A 14,001-nucleotide genomic window follows, 5' to 3' on the forward strand; every position below is an offset into this window, starting at 1 on the left:
CGTTTCATCGGAAACAAGCAAAAAGATATAAACAAATACGAAACCCTCAATATGAACAAAGACCACAAAGAATTTGTGAATTGTTCACTAACTGTGATGGGGTAACAAGAGAAGGTTGAGAATTTTCTGTTCAGTTATATGAGATGTTATAGGAGATTGTTCAGGGCTTATATTACTCCGTTCTACAATAGCACGGATCATGTCGTCTTCATGTAATCATAAAATAGAGAAAGTTAACCAGGGTCCTGTAAAATTTGGTGTATCTTGGATAGTAAATCAGCTGTTTTGTTATCTACTCATTTTATATGTTCTATTGTAATTTTATATCCTCTGTTGTAAAACTGATTTCTTAAAATCACCCATCTCCTATACTGTATTTTTCGTTCATTTAAATTTTAGTATGCTTTGACTATGAATTCACAGTCTGTTCGAATTGTAAAAGATCTATTTGTTAAAAATATTTCAAAACAATCAAATATTTTTAATAAGGCCTCAATCTCATATTTAATAGAAGTTAATGTCTTCACATTAAACTTCCCAGAATTATATCTACTGATTTCTTCAGTAAACTTGGGATGTTGTTCTGATGGTTTAATCTTCAGAATGGCTCCCCAGCCATCTTCACAACCATCAGTTTCAATTATTCTATAGTCTTTATCTGTGGGTAAACGTAAGGATGGTATATTAGTAAAAAGATTTTTAATCTTTTGTACTAAAAGTATGTCTTGATTATTCCATCTATGCTCTCCATTTGGTGATGTTTTATGATATAAAGGTCCTAAATATTTTCCTAAATTTTGAATGAAAGGTCTAGCTTGATTTGTTAGTCCTAGAAATGACCTAGTTTGTGTTATGGAAGTTAACTTGTCCGGAAATTCTTGTATTTTTGTGGCAATATGTGGTTGTAGTTTTATTGTTCCATTACCTAATTCCATTCCTAAAAATTTTATGTATTGTCCGGAAATTCTTGTATTTTTGTGGCAATATGTGGTTGTAGTTTTATTGTTCCATTACCTAATTCCATTCCTAAAAATTTTATGTATTGTTTTCCTATTTCCATTTTCTTTTTGGAAATGATTATGCCATTATTCATAAATTCAGCAAAAATTATTTTCAGATGGCTTATGTATTCCTTAGGAGTTTTGCTATAGACTAAGATGTCATCAATATATATATTATAGCAAATTTCCTGTGTTTAAGAAATATTTTATTCATTCGTCTTTCAAAGGCAGATGGAGCATTTTTCAATCCAAATGGCATAACTAACCATTCGAAATAACCTAAGGTTGTTGAGAAAGCTGTCCATTCAATTGATTCATTATGCATCTTTATTTGGTGAAAACCTGATTTATAATCAAATTTGCTAAAAATTGTACAGTCTTGTATGTAACTTAGCAAATAATCTCGTTCAGGTACTTTATACGAATATTCATGAGTATTGTCATTTAATCTTTTATAATTTATAATCATTCTAGTTTTTCCTCTAATTTGTTTAGCATGATTATTTATTATAAAAGCAGCACTAGAATGTCTAGAGTTTGATTTTTAATTAATTTAAGTTTTATTAATTCTTTCGTGTGTAATTCGAATTCTTCATTATCTTTTGGGTATATTTAGCTTGTCCTGTATCTATTTTCATTTCATTATTAATTATATCTAACTTACATATTAGTTTGTTCCAATGTTGTAAAGGATTCTCGTTTCCTATGATTTCAATTTTTTCTAAATTTATAATTATCTGTTGTATTTCATTATTTGATTCTATACTATAGTATAATGATTTTCCAGCAATTAAATTTTTAGAATGTTCAAGCTCTATTATGCATCTATTGTTCCTTTTTCTAAGGTTTTTTCAATGTGTTCATTAAATTGTAGTTGTAGTAGAGGCAATCCACATTGATTTCTAGAACACACACAGTTTGGAGTTTGAGTGTTTTGTGGTATGGGTTTTTGACGTTTGGTTGTTGTTGTTACTATACCACCACGAAGAGCTGCGGGGTTTGATGCAAAGAATTCTTTATCAGAAATTGTGGGAGTAAGGGTGGAACTGTCAAAGACAAGAAGAGCTTCTTTGGTGAGAAGTGTACCATAATTCTTAAAGAGGAGAAATTGTAATCCAAGAAGCATATCAATATAAGAGGGCATGTCATATTTGATAAAAGCTATGTGGATAGGATGTTGTATGTTATAGTGTTTGTAATGATCTCGAAAAGAGATGGTAGAAGGTTTTAGTTGATGAGTATAATAATGTGGAATATTATCAATCCCATAACTAAGAGTAGATTTAGGATTGGATATAGGTTCAATATCATCATCAACGACAAATTTGGAAGAAATGAGGTTCTTAGTACAACCAGTGTCAACGGTTGCCATAAGAAAGATTTCTTTATTATTATGTGGCACGGTGAGTTTAACCTTGACATGAATTGTACGAATTGTAGATTTGAAGAGCACTGAAAGGTAGATTGTTCAATACAAGAAGCAGATTCAGTGATTAATTCATCATAGAACTATTCGGTTGGTGGTTGTTCAGAAGGTTGAGAAAATCGGAGCATATTGGTTATGTATTGAATTTGTTGTTTTATTTCAGCGATTTGTGTGTCAAATTTTGTATTCATATTTGTAAGTTATGTTTTAATATCGGAGATATCATTTTTAATACTAACAATATCAGATTCAATATGTGTTACATTGGTATTTAATTGTTGAATTTGATGGGTATGTAACTGTGTGGTTTGTTTTAATTGAATAAATCGTAAGTCTGAGGGAGCTATTATAGATGGAAGATTTTGAGGAAGAATTATACTCAGAGGAGAGGTTGATGTTTTAGGGAAGGGTGAAGGTTTTCCTGTTAAGCAAGATTTACATGCTTCTTTATAACATATATTACATTGATATCTATTTTGAAATGATGGTCAAAAGCCACAGTATATACATCCTATGTGTAAATTTCCTTTATTATTTTCCCAAGTATGTTGATAAGTTGTCATTTAATAAATATGAGTTAATGTAAGGTTGTGGAATTGTTCTTTGACTTGTGGTATTTTCTCGATTTCTTGTTCAAGATCTTCGACATCTGATTGTATTTCTATTATACTATATATATTTTTTGTGTCGGATACATCAATATCCACTTTTAATAATGCTTGATTCGTATTTTGTACTAAGTAAGCATTTCTAGTATACGTAGTTTGTAAGTTTGGGCAACTATTACTGAAATGTCCTGTATTACCGCATTTATAACATTTTAATTGTTTAGTATATGTTCGTTTTGGATCATATCTCCTAACATGTTTATCTTTATCTAAAAATGGTTTTTTAGACATAGATTTTCTAGGTTTATTTTGACTATTATAACTTCTTTGTGGTCTTTGTTCATATTGAGGGTTTCACATTTGTTTATATCTTTTTGCTTGTTTCCGATGAAACGGTATATTTCTATAGTATTATTGTGGTACATACATTATATCACAATAATTATTTTTTCATTTTAATTGTTTTTGTGCTAATTGATCCGCACATTTTGCTTTTAATATTTCCATTATATATTCGATTTTTATTCCTAGACCTCGTATATCAGATCTATTTTTTCTTTATTCACCTAAATATTCATAGAATTTATTCCATTCTTTTAATATTTATTGGCCTAATACACCTAGTAGTTTAAGAAATAATTTTGTGCTAATGTCATTGTCAAAATATAATCTTGCTTTTACACTATGATACATATAATCATTACAAAATTGTTTAATATATTTATAATCTGTTAATGACATTTGTTCTATTGTTTTTAGGGCATCTGCTTGTTAAGCAATATTTCCTACATTTGGATTTTTTTCCAGTTATAATCAGTCCTATATAATTTAGGAAATTAAATGGATTATTTCCCATTGTTAGTAAATGTTGGTATTCATGTTGAAATTGTTGTTTATATTTTTCCTAAATTGTTTTTGCTGAATCTCCTAAATAAGTTTCTAAGCGTGCAAACAATTATTCAGAGGATAAACGTTCTATGTCAAAAATTTTATAAAGATCATTTACTACTAATTGTTTCCATACATTAATTACTGAGTTCCATTTTTGTGGATCATGATATGTTAAATTTAATATTGTTCATTTTCCCATATTTTGGAATTGTATTGGTTCATCTGTTGTGTATCTTATTCCTCTAGATTTCCATTGTAATGATGTGGGGTTATTATTTCTATATGCTGGTGACCAATATACATCTGCGGGTTTTGCAGATGGTTTGGGTAAATTTATTTCTGATGTTCCTTGTTGTGAGTCATATGTTTGGTTTTGACCAACTACTTTGTGATTCCCGCCCATTAACGTATTCATTATCATTTTGTTCGTTGTTTAAGATTTCTTGTATGTATTCGACTTCAGGGTTGATAACATATTCATTATATGGTTCTATAACGGACTCTGTTTCTATGTTAGATTGTGTTTCTATCATTTTTTCTTTTTGTAATCTTTTAATTCTATCTTGTTTTATTTTTCTATTTCTTTTTTCCATAATTTAATACATATTGCTAAATTTTCTTTTATATTAGAAAAATGATTATCCATTTTTTCCATGTATTCATCAAAGTTTTCCATTATGTCTACTTATTTATTCACTAACGGATTATGTATCTGTATCGTTTTTAAATTGTGATACAGTTTTATAATTAGTGAATTTGATTATTGTGTCTCATTTAGCTGTTTAATATGTAGAATGTTCTGAAGGAGTTAATGTTGTTTGAGTTTCATTTTGTATTATTTGTGAAATATTCTAAGGTAATCCTGCATATTCAAATGAATCTATTTTTTCTTGTAAGAGATTTTATTCCAACTACAAATATTCCAGTATGTATTAGTTTAATATTTTTTTGTTTTAATAATGTTTTTAGTTCTTTGTCTACTATTGGTAATCTAACTGTTTGTCCTTCTAAACAACTTATGATTTCTTCATTTTTATGTTGTATGAATACTGTATCTCTTGGAAATTTAACCGTGTTATATAATGTTTTGGGATTTAATAGATTTAATGCATTATTCCTAAAGATTTCTATATTTTCATTTATATCTATTATTTCAGTTATTTTATTTTTTTGCGGACTTTCATATGTTTTAGATGATTGTCCAATCATGTTATTTTTTATGGAAAGTGTTTTTAGCATTTTGCTATTAAGAAAGTTGCTAATTTATTTATTTGTTTGGGTCTAGATTCTCCTATCAATTGATTAATATTTAAATTTTGTATTTTTGTAAGTATTTTATTTATATCTGTTTTCTTTGGTTGTACGGAGTGTAATTGGAGAATATATTGTTGAAGTTGATCCATTTCTTTTAATATTCATATGTATCATTATCTTCATTATAAATAAGTGTATTTAATTCATTTTGTTCAGGCTCTATATGTTTTTGAATATTTTCATAAATATTTATTAAATTCTTAATTTGTTCAAATAATTTTTGATTATTTCTTTCAATTTTATTCATATGTTTTCTATCTTTTTCAACTATTAATTCATGACCTTTATTTATAATATTATAGATTATGCTATAATTTTGTTGAATTTTTATTCTTAACAAAACAAGTTCATTACCAATATTCCTCTAGTTTAAGATTTCTATTTTAAGTTCATGTTTTTTTATTTTTAATGTTTCAGACATGTTTAATATTTTATCATAATGATCAAATCCTATTGATGAGGGACTTTTATATATCATTCATTTTATAAGATCATATCAAGGTAATTTTGTTTCTTTTTTATCAAAATGATTTATTGCTATATGTATCCAATGTACATGTCTTTGTCTTTTAAACTTATTCCTTAATTGTTCCTTTTGTTCAATAATATTGGTTGGTTTGATAGAAGTTACTAACTTATCAAAGATAAGTTCGTGGATTTCTATTGGAAGAGTTATTCCTTGTTCAACATATGGTTGTGGGAGTTCTATAATATTCACAATAGACTTATAATATTCAAATAAACTACAAAAGACATCCTTTATATGTGAAAATGTATTACAATTATGCAAAAGATGAATATAAACAATAAAATTATCTACTACTTCTTTCATTACATAAAATATAAATATCTCTACAAATACTACTTGTTAAGAAGACTATCTATTATGCATGATTGTGATGGATCAGAAAGCAAATATGTGAATAGTGAAGGAGAATAGTAAATTTATTAAAGCACGCATGATTGTGATATATCAAAAAGTCTAACTGTAGTAAGGTGAATAGTGATCGTGAATAGTGAAAGAGAATAGTAGCTTAATAGTAAGCGAATAGTGAGTGAATAGTGAACATAGTAAATATTATCGTGAACAATAATTTTGTGTATTATTACTCAGTACTACCTTCGTAATTAAGATGAGACTTCATTGGCCTCGAGTAAATGCAAATTTACAGTATATGAATGCAAATATACTAAAGGAGTGACTTTCTCGTGGTCATTACTGGCGTTTTAAAGTAAAATTCCATTATAGCGTTGTACACCAAGTAATTCTCAAAGATCCACATTTTTTGTTATGAACAGCTAGAGGTGCTACCCCTCTTTGAAGCTTTATGCTTGGAATCCAAAGTTTTACTTTCGGACTGCATTCTAAATGGTATATAAACCATAATTTCCAGAATTTGATTTTAAGAGAAAGATTATCTTCATAATATCCAGATGCAAATGGATGCATGAAATGATCGATAAAAACCACGCTCTGATACCATTATAAGTGCGTGGGTAACATAGCGCGTATGCGAGAGCCACACACGGGCGGGAGCGAACGAATCGTTTAGTCTCCTCACCGTAGAACATCGTGATTTATATATATATAAAAATTTGGTTGAGGATAAACAGAAATGAATTCCTTGGCCCAAAAGGAAATGCAGGGATGCCCTGTAGGCCTTGTGTTCTGCGTCTGTTTATTTCAGATATACTGATTAAAATACTCTGAGAGTTTTAGGCATATTTGCATATAGGGTTGCATAGTTCGTTCTAGCGAACTTAAAATTTCCTGGATTCCTCCCCCCCCCCCTTATATGGTATCAGAGCAGTTACTTTCCCTGTGACTATGTAATAGTAGGATTGCATCGCATAATTACGACATGAAACAAGCCCTCAGTTTTATTTGATGTATTACATTTACCAGATTTTTTTGTGCTTATAGATAGATTAGTCATTTATGGTGAATTTGGCTTATAGACAAGCTTTATGAAAGATTATTATAAGTCTTTTGATAGATTTATAATTTATAGCAAAGATTCAGATTTACATAAGCTTCCTGATGAAGTAAAAGATATTATTTTCAAGAAATGTTTCGATAATTATCAAAATATTCATTTTGATTTAGATCCTTACTTGCAAAGATATATAGTTGCATGATGGAAGTATACCTTACCAACTCCTGAAAAATATTTAGGACAATTATTTAGAAGAAATGATTGACTATATTTATTTCATAATTATAGTTATGATAAAACAATTTCTAATGTTAAAAGTATTTGAAGAAATTGTTAATGAGATATGTTTTAGGCATGAAATAGGTCATGAAGATTTCTATTTCGAAGAAGAAGATTCGGATTATTATCCCTTAGATTATGGAGATGATAATGAAATTACAGATATAGAAAATTGGTATAATGATGACTCATCTAAAAAGATTAGATTATCTTGGTCTTGAAGTTTCAGATAAGGTATGACAAATTATCACTACTATAGACAGATATAAGATCAGATGTTATTTTCAATCTATACATTTCAGGCATAGGCTGCATGTGAGAGATTCAGATGCTACCCATGAAATAATTAACTCTCTCATGGATCTAATTATTAGCATGAGCATAAGTCTTGAAGATAATTGGGGTAAGATCCAAAATACAATAGATAAAATAGCTGGTATCATAGGAGATAAAAATAAGATATTAAAACAAATAAACCAAACTCTTGATTTAGAGAAAGATAATACTCAAATTCTTAAAAATCTAGATTACATAAATCATAAGATTGAAGATTATAGGAAAATAATCCTTGCCTTAGATTTATCAAAAATTCCTTCCAAAGATGAAATACGAGAATTGATCCACCAATTAAGATTAAGAGAACCTAAAGATATAGAAAGGCAAACTTTAGCCAATCTAGAAAAATTAGAAGCTGAAGCCCAAAAGATGAGCCTCCAAAGGCAGCAAGAATCTGAAGATTTTAAAAATAGAATGTCTCTAATAGATACAAAAATAGATAACCTTGAAAAACTAACTAAAAGATTATTTGTAATATGAGTCTTTCTTGTAGCGTAGACTATATGAGAGTTAAAGAAAGATTGAAAGAATCTTATTGGGGAGACCTACCTGAAGAAAATGTAGGTATAACCAAATACAAAGCAGTAGGGGTTCCAGATACAGTTATCATAGTTCAAAATAACATTGAACTAGAAATGTTAAAGATTATCATAGAAAAGCTTGATAGGATAGAATCCAAGATTAGCCAACCAAGTACTGTTTCAAGTGCTGAAATTGAAAACCTAAATTCATCCTTAAACAGGTTAAAAGTTACTGAAAATAGTGTAAAATCTAAATGTGACTTTATAAAGTATTCTCAAGATAAAACTTTCAGATTTGGTCCATATTTCTCAAAATGAGTATTAGACCATTCACTGGAAGATCCAATTCTGTAACCAAATCAGGTGGATATGAATCTAGTGGTTCAAACAGTTCTGAGTCTACCATAGGAAGAATCTTGAGGAGATTTAAGCCTTCTAGTAGTCAGAGTCTTGCACTAGAAGAAATAATAGATATAGATCAAAATATTGAAAGCTTTAGAAATAACAGATTAAGTTTATTAAAACCAGAAGAGTTATATGCACGCAATGGTTTTCTTAAGGACACTGGCCTAGTAAGAGCTTATCAATAACAACCTATGAATGTCACAGGAAGACATACAGGAGTGATCCAAGTCTTATCGGACGAAACCTTGGGAAAGTTAAGATTACACAAAAAGATGAATTTGTTACACCTTGGTGTCATCGTAATAGGCATTAAGGGATTAACAAGAAAGAATTTAGGTACTAAAGTTCTGGTAGCTTTGACAGATGATGGATGACAAAATCCCACAAAATCTATCATAGCTGTTACTGAAGTAGATATGAATAACAATATAGGGTTATTCTATATTGCCCCAGATTTTATGAAAGATATAAAGGATGCCCGTCAAATAAGACTAAAGGTTATGACAAAAGGTTATGAAAGTTATGTTGGACATAACCTTTTGGTTTGTGTAGGATTTATGGGTAAAACCTCTAATAATTCTACAATTAAGTTTAATGTCCAGATAAACGATGTTATCCAAGGAATAGCATCAAAACATATAGCTTTACAAAAACCAGCCATGATTGATCCAATAAAATTGGCAGGATTAGAATGGGATGTTACGCAACTCATCCATGAGAAAGATAATAAGGTAATTATTCCAACGGATAATACCTTATACCAAGATTCACAAGGTAACACTTTGCTTAGATTCCACAATTATCTGGAAACCTAGCAAAGAGTATCTACAGATAGGAGAGATGAAGATAGTCATAGCATAAGATCTGAATTTGAGTAGATTTTGATGGACAGAAAAAACAGAAAACTCTGTGAAATCAGAGAAAGAGCTGTAAAAAGAGGAGATGAGAGAATGAGATTAATGGCAGAAGACGTTCTCAAAAGATATGGCATTATATTTAAGGAGGATATCTATAAAGAGGCTGCTGAAATTGAATCCCAATTTTTAGCAAAAACAGATGATGAACCTATTAAAGAAGATGACACAGAATCAATCCCTGAATCATCCAATTCTAGCATAAAGGATAGAATGGATAGACAAGATGTAGATATGAATCAAATCCCTTCTGATTTGGAAGATGTTGGTGAAGAACTAGACAAAGATAATCATGTAGGAATGAATCTACAAGGAGCTCCATATGACCCTAACAGACCATATGGACCAGATAATTCAGATATGAGATTTGGAGACAGACCCAGATTAAAGATAGAAAAATTAGATTATGATCTCGAAAAGATAGGATCAGGAGATATAATTAGGCCCCGAGGAAGAGAAATGCCTGTAGAACCTCCAATTAAATTAGGATTAGATTCCATCACAGGAACAGGAAGGTTACTAAACCTAGGACACCATGATTCTCAGAGATGGGACAGTGTCATAGATGTCTGGAAGCAGAATGTCGTTAACGAATTCTTTAAAGAAACTCGTAATTGGACGGCAGAAGAGATGTATAGATATCTGGAAACCTTTCTGGGAGAATCCATGAAAGCTAATTGGGAAAGATTTAAGAGTGAATACCCACAAGTATTTACTGAACTTGTAAGCCTAGGAGTAAACCCTTACAATTTTACAAGTTACATCCACATGATGTGTACTGGACAAGATCCTAATAGTGCACAAACTAAAGTTCAATCTATGGCTTTAACTAACCTAGAACAGTTAAGCCTCCAAAGCTACAGATATATAAAGCCATTTCTTAAGTTGTATTACTACTACACGAGTATAAGTGGTAATATTTTTACTAAGGAAATAATGGATAAGTTATTCAAAAAACTACCAGGACCCCTTGGAACAAAGATTAAAGATAGTTGGACTCCAGTAGATAAAGATCCGGCTAAAGATAATGTATGTATAAGAATTACACATATAATTACAAAGCTTGTTGAAGAATGTACTTTTATACAGATACAGAGACAATTCCAAAGTACAAATTTTGGATTTTGCAAAGATATTTTCACCACACAAGCCTTTGGTGAAAGAAATCAAGATAATAGACCTAGGAGAAAACCCAGATATATCCAAGCTCCTAGGAGACCTCAGATAGGTTATTATGAGAAACCCAGAAAAAGATATTACCAAGATAAAAGAAATTGGTATTTAAGAAGATCTACCAGGAAAAAGCCCTTTCTAGATCCCCTGAAACATGCTAGAAGATATAATCCCAATAGGAATTATAAGACTAGATTGGCATGTTATAATTGTGGAGATACCAGCCATTTGGTAAAGGAATGTCCAAAGTTGGTTAATACAGATAGCAAAAGAGCAATGGTGGTACAAAATACCAATGAATGCTTGATTGCAGTAGATCAAGAGATGTCAGATCAAGAATTAGTTTACAGTGTTGTATCAGTAGAAATACCAGATACTCAAGAAGAAGATGATGAACCATACCTAGATTTGATTAACCAATTAGTTAATCCTTCGATCTTACATATTAGGATGGTTAAAAACCAGTGTGAAATAGATAAACATCTTTGGAAACACAAAGGTGGAAGATACCACATAGCTTGTTCAGGCTGTAGAAAATACCCTGGATTAGATCTAAGATATCAATGCAGGAATTGCCTTGATGAAAGATGTGTATTTTGTCTAGATAATTCTGTAATTCTTGTAGAAGAAAGAGAAAGTAAAATTACTATCCCAGAATTACAAGAAAAAAGGGACTCTACTAAGCTAGAACTATTACAAGATGAATTAGCAATTATCAATGCTAAAATAGATGAAGATCCAGACCCTGATATCAGATGGTTTTCTGAGGTAGCTTTGCATCCTCGAAAATCTACAAAATACAGCTTAGGATATGACATATTTATTCCATATGATTGTATCCTTGAACCCCAGAAGCTAACTATTATTGAGACATTTGTTACTTATACCATCAGTAATAAGTTTGGGATGATAATCAAAGATAGATCTTATTATGCTTCACAATGTGTGTAAATCCTTGGAGGTGTATTAGATGCAGATTATACAGACCTCATAAAGATCTGTATGATGAACCATAATGATAAAGAGATAGTTATCTCAGAAGGAGAAAAGATTGCCCAAATCATAATTATACCAAATTATGGTATTGGCCCTGAAATTATACGAAAATGAGGCTTTGGTTTTACAGATCAACCAAGCACCTTAGCCCAGATTCCAAATGAGATACAGATTCCCCTCTGCCAAACAAAGGAAGATTTAAAATCTATTGAGGTGGAATGTCAGGTTAAAGTCGGAAATAAGATAGTTTCCTTGATTGGAATAATAGATACTGGGTGTACAATTAGTACAATTAACCCTAAATGGTTCAACGATCCTAAATTTTTAGTAGATATACCCCCCACTATCAGTAGAGGAATAGATGGGATACCCCACACAATAGATAAGATGCTGAAAAATCCTTTAATTAGTTTCAAAACTAATTGTGGACAAAGTCAGTGGTTTCAGATGGGTAAAGTTTGTCCAAGACCCACTCCGTGGGATAATTTACTTATTGGACTCAATTTTATTTTAAGCTTTAATGGTGCTCTACAAATCAATAAGCACTATGTTCAGATTAATAGGCAGAGTATTATGATCCCAACTCTTCCCTATTCTCGTCATTAGAGTAGCGAGCGAACCGTGGTGGATAGGATAAAACCATTTCCTGATTGCAAGTGCAAAATCCCAGGTTCTTGTAAGGTTGCCTTAGATATTGAAGAAGATGAAAATTTTGAGTTTAGAATAGAGCAAGAATTCTTAGAAGAAGAATATGAGTTTGATTTTTGTTATGAGATTGAAACAGATTATTTAGATTTTAGGAGATTTGATTCCAATTTTCATGAACTAACAATCTAGAAGGTTCTAGAAAAATTAGAAACATTAAAGATCATACAAGATAAAAATCCATTAGAATTTTGGCATATAGACAAGCCAATAATTGAGCTAAAAATAAAAAACTACCTCAAAAAACCATCTGATATCAAGCCCATGGTACATGCCTAAAACTCTCAGAGTATTTTACCCAGTATATCTAAAATAAACAGACGCAGAACACAAGGCCTACAAGGCTCCTGCATACTTACATCGAACCAACCGAGACTTATGGCCAAGCCCGCTCTAGAAGTTGCACTGCAAAGCAGGGATGCTTTCTGCATTTCCTTTTGGGCCAAGTAATGCATTTATGTTTATCCTCAACCAGATTTCAACTCTTTTTGAGATCTAAATGCTTGGATGCAGTACTAGAATGATATGCAAGGTCATGTGTAAATTTCAAAATTTTCGAGGAGTAACCCAACCAAACCAATGGTCTTTGTCTCTTTAGATCAAGAGAGGCTTGAATTAATAGACTCATCTGGCACCTCTGCAACCTTGCCGGCACAACAGGACTTACACTTACTGCCCTTCACGGCTCTGCTGAGGCCTTTACCCAGTCCTTGACTGCCATTAGCCTATTCTCCTGACTTTATCAGATAGGGTCCTTTAACTCTACTCATTCATTAAGACTTAAACAGACTTTCAGACCGTCAGGCACCTCACCGACTATTTCACGGGGTTCTAAACAACCATCTGAACTTCTGAATGACTCTTAGGATTATTTAACATCAACTTTCGTAACAGTGTTTCACCAATTCTAGGTAGCACTGGAGTTGGGTCTCTTTCAACCTGTACTCAACTGCGCATACACCTAGTCTCGGTTATTACTGAAACTACTCATCTGGGATTATTAATGAAATATGAATCTACATGGATGCAGTGGTGGCCATCACCAAGAACAGAGGCACGACTGTAGGCTTGTTCCACGGTTATCCACCTCGAATATGCATGCAAATGACATGAAATACATAACTACCACACTACTCCAAGCCCATATCTTTAAACAATAAAATTTAAGAAACTTACTAAAGAAGACTCAGTCTTCCTGCGCTTTGCTCGTGTGATCAGCGAAATATTGGAGTAGGATGCTTCATAAACATTAGTTGATTATTATAGAACAAACTTCTTTTCTTACAAGCACACTAACACTCTTATTATTCGAGATATTCAGAATGCTCTTGATACCTGACTAGTACATAAACGTTACTTATATAGACATCGGAACTCAAAAAAACATAAAAAGTAACTTAATAAAAGATAAAAGGATAAAAAGGAAATTCTTATCTGAACGATGATTCGTTCAGTCCAGATTTTTTCTATCCTAAAGTTACATCAGAACTTTTGA

Source organism: Hakea prostrata, chromosome 2 (genome assembly GCF_041222555.1).
Source record: "Hakea prostrata isolate BN-2017 chromosome 2, UWA_Hpros_2, whole genome shotgun sequence".
NCBI classification, from domain to species: Eukaryota; Viridiplantae; Streptophyta; class Magnoliopsida; order Proteales; family Proteaceae; genus Hakea; species Hakea prostrata.